The sequence below is a fragment of the Papio anubis genome, chromosome 1 (genome assembly GCF_008728515.1).
Source record: "Papio anubis isolate 15944 chromosome 1, Panubis1.0, whole genome shotgun sequence".
Lineage (NCBI taxonomy): Eukaryota > Metazoa > Chordata > Mammalia > Primates > Cercopithecidae > Papio > Papio anubis.
The window spans coordinates 143223726-143232609 of NC_044976.1; positions in this window are offsets into that span (position 1 = coordinate 143223726).

An 8884-nucleotide genomic window follows, 5' to 3' on the forward strand; every position below is an offset into this window, starting at 1 on the left:
TCAGATGAAGGATAAGTAAGAAAACCAAATGTTAACACCCTGGGAGGTGTTTGGAAGGTTACTTTTCATTTCTGTTTTTAATGGGGCCAGTCTCCAAATGTTGTACCACTTTTATGGACCAGTGGCCATGAACTGGGGATGGGAGATGGGGTATTTAAATCACTAATATATGTGTGATTATACCAGCATATAAATGAATCCTGTTCACTTTTCAAGTGCATATTACTATGCATTTCAGCCAATAAGCACGAGCACTGCTTGTTCAAAATTTCCTACTGAGTTTGTACTCATCAAGGATGGGGCCTAATCAGACAAATGCCCAAAATGATTGTGGCAGATTATATTTTTCCAAAATGGCCACAATAAATATATTCCATTCTGCATCCTCTTCTTACAACTGAACTTTGATGTAGAGAGATGAGGTCTATGGCCCTTTCCCTAGAGACTGGACACAATGTGACTGAGTGGTGGTAAAGCTGCCATGTGACTTCCAGTGCTAGGTCATAAAAGGCATGTGAGGAAGCTTTTATATTGCTTGATACTCACTCCTGTAGTCTTTGGCAGCCGAATCTATAGTCTGACTGTCCTGAGGCCACCATGCTTTGAGGAAGCCCAATGCAACCTCTGTGAAAAGACCACATGGAGAGGCTCTGTGAATCCAGGAGAAGTGCCTGGCAAACCTCCAGCTCCTTTAGCTTTCTTCACCGCTGCTCTTCCAACTCCAGCCAACATCTGCCAGCTGCCACATGAGACACCTTGAGGCGCAGCCACCTAGCCAAGTCTTTCCCACATTCCTGACCTACAGATACCATCAGAGATCGTAAATATCTATTGTTGCTTTAAGCCACTAAATTTGGGGGGAATTTATTATATATCAATAACTAATCAGAGGCCGGGCGCGGTGACTCACTCCTCTAATCCCAGCACTTTGGGACACCGAAGTGGGTGGATCATGAGGTCAGGAGATCGAGACCATCCTGGCTAACATGGTGAAATCCCATCTCTACTAAAAATACAAAAAATATTAGCCGGTCATGGTGGCGGGTACCTGTAGTCCCAGCTACTACATTCTCCTGTAGTCCCAGGAGAATGTCATGAACCTGAGAGGCAGAGCTTGCAGTGAGCTGAGATCGTGCCACTGCACTCCAGCCTGGGCGACAGAGCTAGACTCCGTCTTAAATAAATAAATAAATAAATAAATAATCAGAGCACCCACTGACCTGTTAATTTAATCGAATAGCTTGTTAATTTATTTTACAGCATATACACAGAAAAATATTATAAATAATGTAGATTCAGTCAGAGACATCAGATCATTTTTCTAACTTTTTATTAAAACCATGTGCTTCTCTTACGTTTCTAATATTGCTACAATTGCACTGTAAGGGGAATAAAGACTCAATTTAAGATATTTTTCCTTTAGTATTTCCTTCTCCCTCTTCAATTATATTAATTGTTTTATCCTTTAAACCCCAACTCAAGTTTCTGGTCACCTTAGTCCTCTGGGACTGCTCCTTCTTTTAAAATTCTCTACACTTCTGACTGCAACATTTACTTGTCATTTAGAAATGATCTTTTGTGTGTGTTTGTGTGTGTGTACAAGTCCTCCTTAAGTAGATTATAAATTGATGTCAAAAACCACATTTCACACTTTTTATGCCTTAATACCCCATTAAACTATGGCATAGCATTTTTCATAATTCCGTGCTTAATTTACTGGATGTACCATTTTGATAGCCAGTTGTTTTTTCACAAGCATCACCATTAATGATCACCAGTCAACTTGATTTAGTTATTTGAAAAGCCAGATTTCTATGCATAAACCTGTGTATTTGTAAAGTCAAAATAATTCATTTAAAAGTTACAATTTCACTGCTAGTGATTGTCATTTTGGAGATGGGAAAATAATTAGTGTTTAACTAAATAAACTAGTTCTTGAGTTTTTCTCATATACATGAAAATCATTTTAACCAAAGGAAGTAATGTAATTTATATTTATAGTCACAGTCTAATGTACAGCTGATTAAGAAAGTTGGTCTTCAAATGAGGCCATAAACAAATTTTCTCTTGTTAAAGAATCTTACTGCTTAAGTAATCTTTGTTTTTGAGACGGAGTCTCGCTCTGTCACCCAGGCTGGAGTGCAGTGGTGTGATCTCCGCTCACTGCAAGCTCCGCCTCCCGGGTTCACGCCATTCTCCTGCCTCAGCCTCCTGAGCAGCTGGGACTACAGGCGCCCTCCACCACGCCTGGCTAATTTTTTTTGTATTTTTAGTAGAGACGGGGTTTCATGGTGTTAGCCAGGATGGTCTTCATCTCCTGACCTCGTGATCCACCCGCCTCGGCCTCCCGAAGTGCTGGGATTACAGGCGTGAGACACCACGCCCAGCCTACGTAGGTAATTCTTATCATCAATGAATCTCATTTAGGTTATGGACAACATAAAGATTAAAATTGGATTCAAATCAGTCACAAAAAAGGTGAAGGTTATTTTCATTTAACTCAATACAAAAAAAGGATTTTGTTTTCCATATGACTTTGTTATAGCCAATGAAGCTAATCAAAGCAAGCATGCTGGGTTTTGTTATAGAACACATAACTTCAATCCAAAGTAATTAATCTTGAATAAGCAATCACTCACAATGGTTATTTGCTGATCTGTAGGCAAAAAGATCAGCTGACTGCCTGAATTTTTTACTTTTTAGCTAGTTGATTTTATAGAGTTTGGTCCATTCAAGATGGCTTTATAATAAAAGCAAATGTGAGAAAGTCCTCAATTGACATGCTGGAGATATTGACTTGGTGCCCAGGACAGCAGCAGTAACCTTTGGGCAGGCCTGCCCTCACGATCAGAACCTCCCACCCAGGACACTTCACTGTGAACCAGGAGTCACCCTGGAAGCGGAAAGATGACCCCAGCTCCCAGGTGGAAAGCAAAAGGCAGTGACTAGGAGAACAGAAGGTCCTCAGTGAAAAGGCTTAGTCATACTCAATGTCAACAGTATGGGAGCCAAAACAAAGTCATATTAGAAAATAAAAACGGAAGTGAGCAGTAATAGAAAGTTATAAAAGTCCCACCAGTTTTGTCTTTTCTTCCACTGGAATCCATGTGATATATAACCAGGGTGCTTATTATAGCCATTTATAGATTCTATTTTAAAGAATTGTGTGTTGACGTACTCACATATAAATAAGTACACAGTTATAATCACTTAGAATAAATATAAAGTCAAAACATGAAACAGAGAATTGATACTTTCATCTCATGTCTGTAGTCTTTCATTAACTAAGATATTTACGATGATGTTTGAAAGAAAAGTTAAATGACCACCCAGGATTAGAAATATCAAGGTAAATAATCTTTCTCTTGTCAGTGAATTTTTCAAGTTTCAGCTTGTAATCACCAATCCTATCTTCTACTTATGAAAGATCTCAGAATTGCATTAAAGGTCAAAACAGAGGCAAGTCATTGATTTTTATCAGTGCTCAACAGATTTACCTAAAAGATGCATAGATTGTCATGCAAAATCTGAAATAGTGGCTCTTATTTTTAGGCCTCTGTAAGTGGAATAATAGTTGGAATGCAAAGTGGTTACCTTCCAGGAAAGAGCCTCATTGAGCACCTAGTCCAGATGAATTTAAACTGAAAAAATTGACTTGGATTGAATTGAATCCTATCGAAAACACCAGCAGAAAAAGAAACAGTGAAAACACATCACAACTGTACCAGAAAATAATGGCAATTTGCAATGTCAACAAAGTATGATTATTCAAAACCAGCAACAAATCAACATTCACAGGGTAGGAGAGAGGGGCAACAGAAATATAGCCCACTCAAAAATATCTCCCTCAAAAATATCTTAAACCCTACCGTTAATGAACAAGTCAGGACTGTTGATTCCAAGTACCAATAAAAACTTAAGTCGACCTAGTTCAAGCTCCACCCCCAGCCCCCAAAAAGTAGGGTGGAAATTGGTGCCTTACAGTTCACCATAACTGAGATGCCTACCTACCCCGATTCACACGTCTGTCCCTGGCACTGATGGGAGAAATGTGGTTCTACATAAGGAAGGGATTATGTGAATAACACATACACACCGCACATGAGTACACATACACACCACACATGAGTGCACATGCACACATACACACACCATTTGCACAGTATGGTTAAATCTAATTTCAGTTGTAATTAAGTTGGCTTGAAGGAGTCATAATGTCAAAGCAGAGCTGTCTCTCCATCTCGCAGCTCTTCTCACTATGTGTTCACGTTATCATTATTGTTTTTAACTGCAGAGGAGCTTCTTCCACGGGCCAACAATGATTGTCCAGGCACTTCATCCTCATAATTACCTGTTTTAGCAATCCCAACAGAAAGAACAATTCTTTTCCTCCATCCCTGTATTGATTCTGAGAAAGGACTTTGGGCTTAGATGGCTGAAGCACAGAAACCTTGAGCTAATTTGTGTTGCCAAAGAAATGAAGCACCCATCATTAGCTCACCTGGCTCACGTGCCTCTCCCTGACATTCTGTAGAAGTACAGCTTCCCAAAAGGAGGAAATTTAAAGACACACACATTAACATTCAAAGCATTTATCTGCTACAATCAGTCATTTATACCTTTGAAATAATTATTGATCTTCTCCTTAGATTTTCTCTTTTAAGATAAAGAAAAGATTTCTGGAAAGAGTATTATTAATTTAGTAATCCTGTAATATGAATGGATTTATTGGATACTTTTACCCTGGATAGAAGATGAAGAAATATGACACTGTTGGGCATTAGTAATAGAAATGAATTAAAAAGACTAAGAATGGGAACCCAGGCAGTTTAGGATGATGCCAGGGATAAACTTTAATGTTTTACTGTTTTGCCCCTGGGCATAATTTTGTCCTTCAACTAGGAGAAGACTATCCAAAGTGGCTTTTAGCAGTATAAACTGCAAGTTGCAAACTCTTTCAGCACTAAAATAAACAAAGAAGTGTTAGAACATGTAGATTAAGAAGACTACAAAGAAAAAAAATCAAAACTGAAAAGCTCAGGAGCTTTGCAGATTCTGAACTTCTAAAAATCCTATCCAAATATTAGATCTTCCTGATATTAAAAAATGACATAGCTAAATATTTTTAACCTTTTACCTCAAGGTCTCCTGAAAATCACATTTGGAACCTAAGAAAGACAATTAATTTGTCCAGTAAATGTAGCATACACTAGTGACTACCTTTTTTTTTTAAGTAGTGATTACATTTAATTCAGTTTTCAAACCTGTTTTCTACCAAGCAACTTAAGATTGAATGAGTAAATGAATGATTCAATGAGTGCTACATTTACTGGCAGTTCCTGGAATCATAGACTCACAAAGTAGCTTCTGACCAGGACTACATTCAAGTCATTCTTCCTACCTAGTTATTATTATTATTATTATTATTATTATTATTATTATTTTAGAGATGAAGTCTCACTCTGTCTCCCAGGCTGGAGTGCAGTGGTTTGATCTTGGCTCACTGCAACTTCCGCCTCCCAGGTTCTAGCAATTTTCCTGCCTCAGCCTCCTGAGTAGCTGGGATTACAGGCACACACTGCCATGCCCAGCTAATTTTTTGTATTTTAGTAGAGATGGGGTTTTACCGTGTTGCCCAGACTGGTCTCGAACTGCTGAGCTCAGGCAATCCACCTGCCTTGGCCTCCCAAAGTGCTAGGATTACAGGCGTGACCCACCACACCCGGCCTAGTTTTACTTTTTAAAAAATCTCCAATGCAAGATTCCACAACTCCTTCTAAATTCATAATCTCAGAAGTAAGTAAGACACAGTGAAAGAAAATAGTAAGTAACAACCACCTATACCACCAAGCTGGTAGAAACAGTCAAAAGATGCAGACAAGTGTAGACAAGCATGAACAGAATGTTGTAGTGGGAAACTGGGCTTTAGAGTGAGGCAGGACTGAGTTTAAACCTCACTTCCGCCAAACAGTAATTGTTGCACAATCTTGAATAACACACTTGAATTCTCTTTCAGTTCAGTTGGTAAACAGAGTTAAAATCTTCCTCATGAGATTTGCATGAATAAATTAAATTTGCTAACATGTGAAACAGTACCTGACTTGTAGTAGATGTTCATGAAATGGACCCTCACTACTACTGATAGTTTGTAGAATTGTCCTACACATCTCTTTGGGACTTCTATGGGCTTTGTGGGAGGCCAGAAACTGGGAAAACCAACATCATGTGTAATCCAACAAACTGAGACCTCAAAAGTAGGAATACAAGTTTTATCAGCAGATGCCCCACCTAGAGGGAAAAGTCGTTTCCATATGAGTTGTAAAATAGTTTGGATGAGTGAGAGATCTCATGAATTTTACTTACCACTAATTGCTTCTTCATGCAGAGTAGTTTTTGTTTAGGCCACCCTCTGTGCCTTGAAAAGGAGGGCTTCTTCTGAGTGTGTTTTGTGAAACTCAGTAAGACTTACCCCCACCCCCACCCCATGAAAGCATTGTCTAACTACTATAATATAAATAGCAAATCATTTCCAAAGTATTTTTAAGAACCCTTTAGCTGAAACTATAACATGCAATTCTATTCAGAATAAAAGGGGGGAGGTTTAATGACAACGATGATTAGGTAGCACCTTCAATTACTTTAATGATGACACAAAGTTTGTTAACATTAAATCTGCGACGATTTTATCTACCAGTCTCATAGTAGAGTGGTCAGGAAGCATTTAAAACTAATTATTTGTGCTTACTTGTGTTGAAGGACTTACAACCGTGTTTTTGAATGCATTCAGAGCTGTGGACTCATGACTCAGACAATATTTTATTCCCTATAACACAGACCTACCACTGCAGCATAATAGTTTTCAGGGCAGTAAAAATACACACCATAAGCAGACACTTACGATTAAACGACCACCGTATTTAATTTTGCCAACTTTGGGCTCTAGTTACCTATCTCTATTTTCTCTCATTCTTCTCTAAAAGCTTTCTCAAAAGTAATTGTTTGATTTAATATGTGAAAGCTAAAAAGGCCTCCAGCACACACAGTTTCAATAGTGCAACTATGTAGGGTGTAGGTTTTAACTACGGTATTGAAGAAAGGTAGTCAAACTTATGGTTTCATCTCCTCAATATTTCAGAATATGAGAAAACGATGCTCAGGCAATTAGGCTTCTCCCTACCCCCTCCTTTAAGCACAAGGTCAGTTTGACACTCTGAATGGTTAAATCATCCTTGGCAAAGAGTCTGAACTTGGCAGAAGTTCCATAAGGAGAAATTCAGATGACTGATATCATTTGTAAAGTGAGTGCCCCACACTTAATCTAGCAGTGGTTTGTTTTTGTAAGAAATAGTAATGACTTAAATGCAGTCATTAGGGATGTTTAAGATTTTACTGCTTTGACACTAGATGTGGTCTTCACCTTTCATGGCACCTTTTAGCATTAAACTTCATATATAAATAAGCAGTGTAGGCCTTCTCAAGTCAGCTTTTTTCTGCTGTTCAGTATCAAAAGGATTCTATCAACTTCTTGCTCTAGTATAAAAAAGAAAAAAAATACAGAACTTTCTCTGAGTATAGGCTGGATTTCACTGAAGAAAGCAGAAAACCAAGCATTGAGGCTCTCTCTACCTGATCCCTGTTGGATTTTCAACAATCACTTATATTAAGCTCCAGGAACAGCACAGCTTTTCCAAGGACTAAGATAAATATCAATTGAGATTTCAGGACCATCAAGCAATTTATCTGCTGGACCAATAGACTAAAAACAATATTGTCCAAACTTCTCATAACCAACCTTTATGCAATAAATCACTGGATCAACCCAGAATCATATGACTCTAAACCTCAAGCTTTTACACACTATACTGTATGTATTTGTTTAAAGAATTGTTGTCAGTTCAGAGGGAGAAAAATGAAAACAAAAAAAAAAAAAACAGGTCAATTGGCATTTATTTTCCTGAGTTTATCAATATGTGAATATTCTTGTCAACGTAAACAAAATAGTAACCTCAATAATTCTAAGTAGACCCAGTCTTAATTAAATTCCTTTATTCTCCTTGTTCCTGAAACCTTTCTTAACAAGAATCGGAAGAACATAACAAATTATATACAGTGACAGATAAATATTGCGATGTATTAAGAACTTTTTATAAATAGAACATAACCTTGGTTTTCATTTTTTTTAGGTACCAAACAAAATTTTAAAATGAACACAAGGAGTCTTAGTCTTAACTTTTCTACTATGGAGGAGGAAAATACTTTTTCTCTACCCTCCTAGTTTAGTGAATGAGGCCTGCGAATTAAACTAACAAGAGACAATTAAGAAGGGAAAAGGAATGTGTTTCTTTCTTGATATAATTATTTTAATATGAACAAGGGCTTCAAAGAAAGAAGTAAATGCCCAAAGAAGCAGTTAGACTCAGAAGCTTATATACCATTTTAACAAAGGTTGATAAATTATAGAGAAGCGACCAGATGAAAGAAAGAGGGTGGGAAATTGAATTTCTAAGGCTGGCAGATGGAAGAAGGTAAGTATATGGGGAAACTAATGGAAGATGAGGGTTATTTTCATAAGGTTTGCCTGTGCAAACCATTTCAGTGAGTTTACGGCCATAAAACTCCCCCAGAGACAGGATTTATGGCAGTTCTCATTTCTTGGAATTTTTCATTTTTAGTTAGATAAGGGAAGCTCCAAGAAGCTGTCTTTCTGCATCTGTTGGTTCTCAATTGCCTTCATTTTAAAATAAACCATATGCCAAAGCGGCATATTTTGGAGTGGCATATTCTCATTCTCTTCACCATTAATTTCTTCAGAGATATTTGGTATATCCATTTATTTCCGTGGACTCAGTTTTCTTGACAATGAAGTGAATAAATTACAACAGAT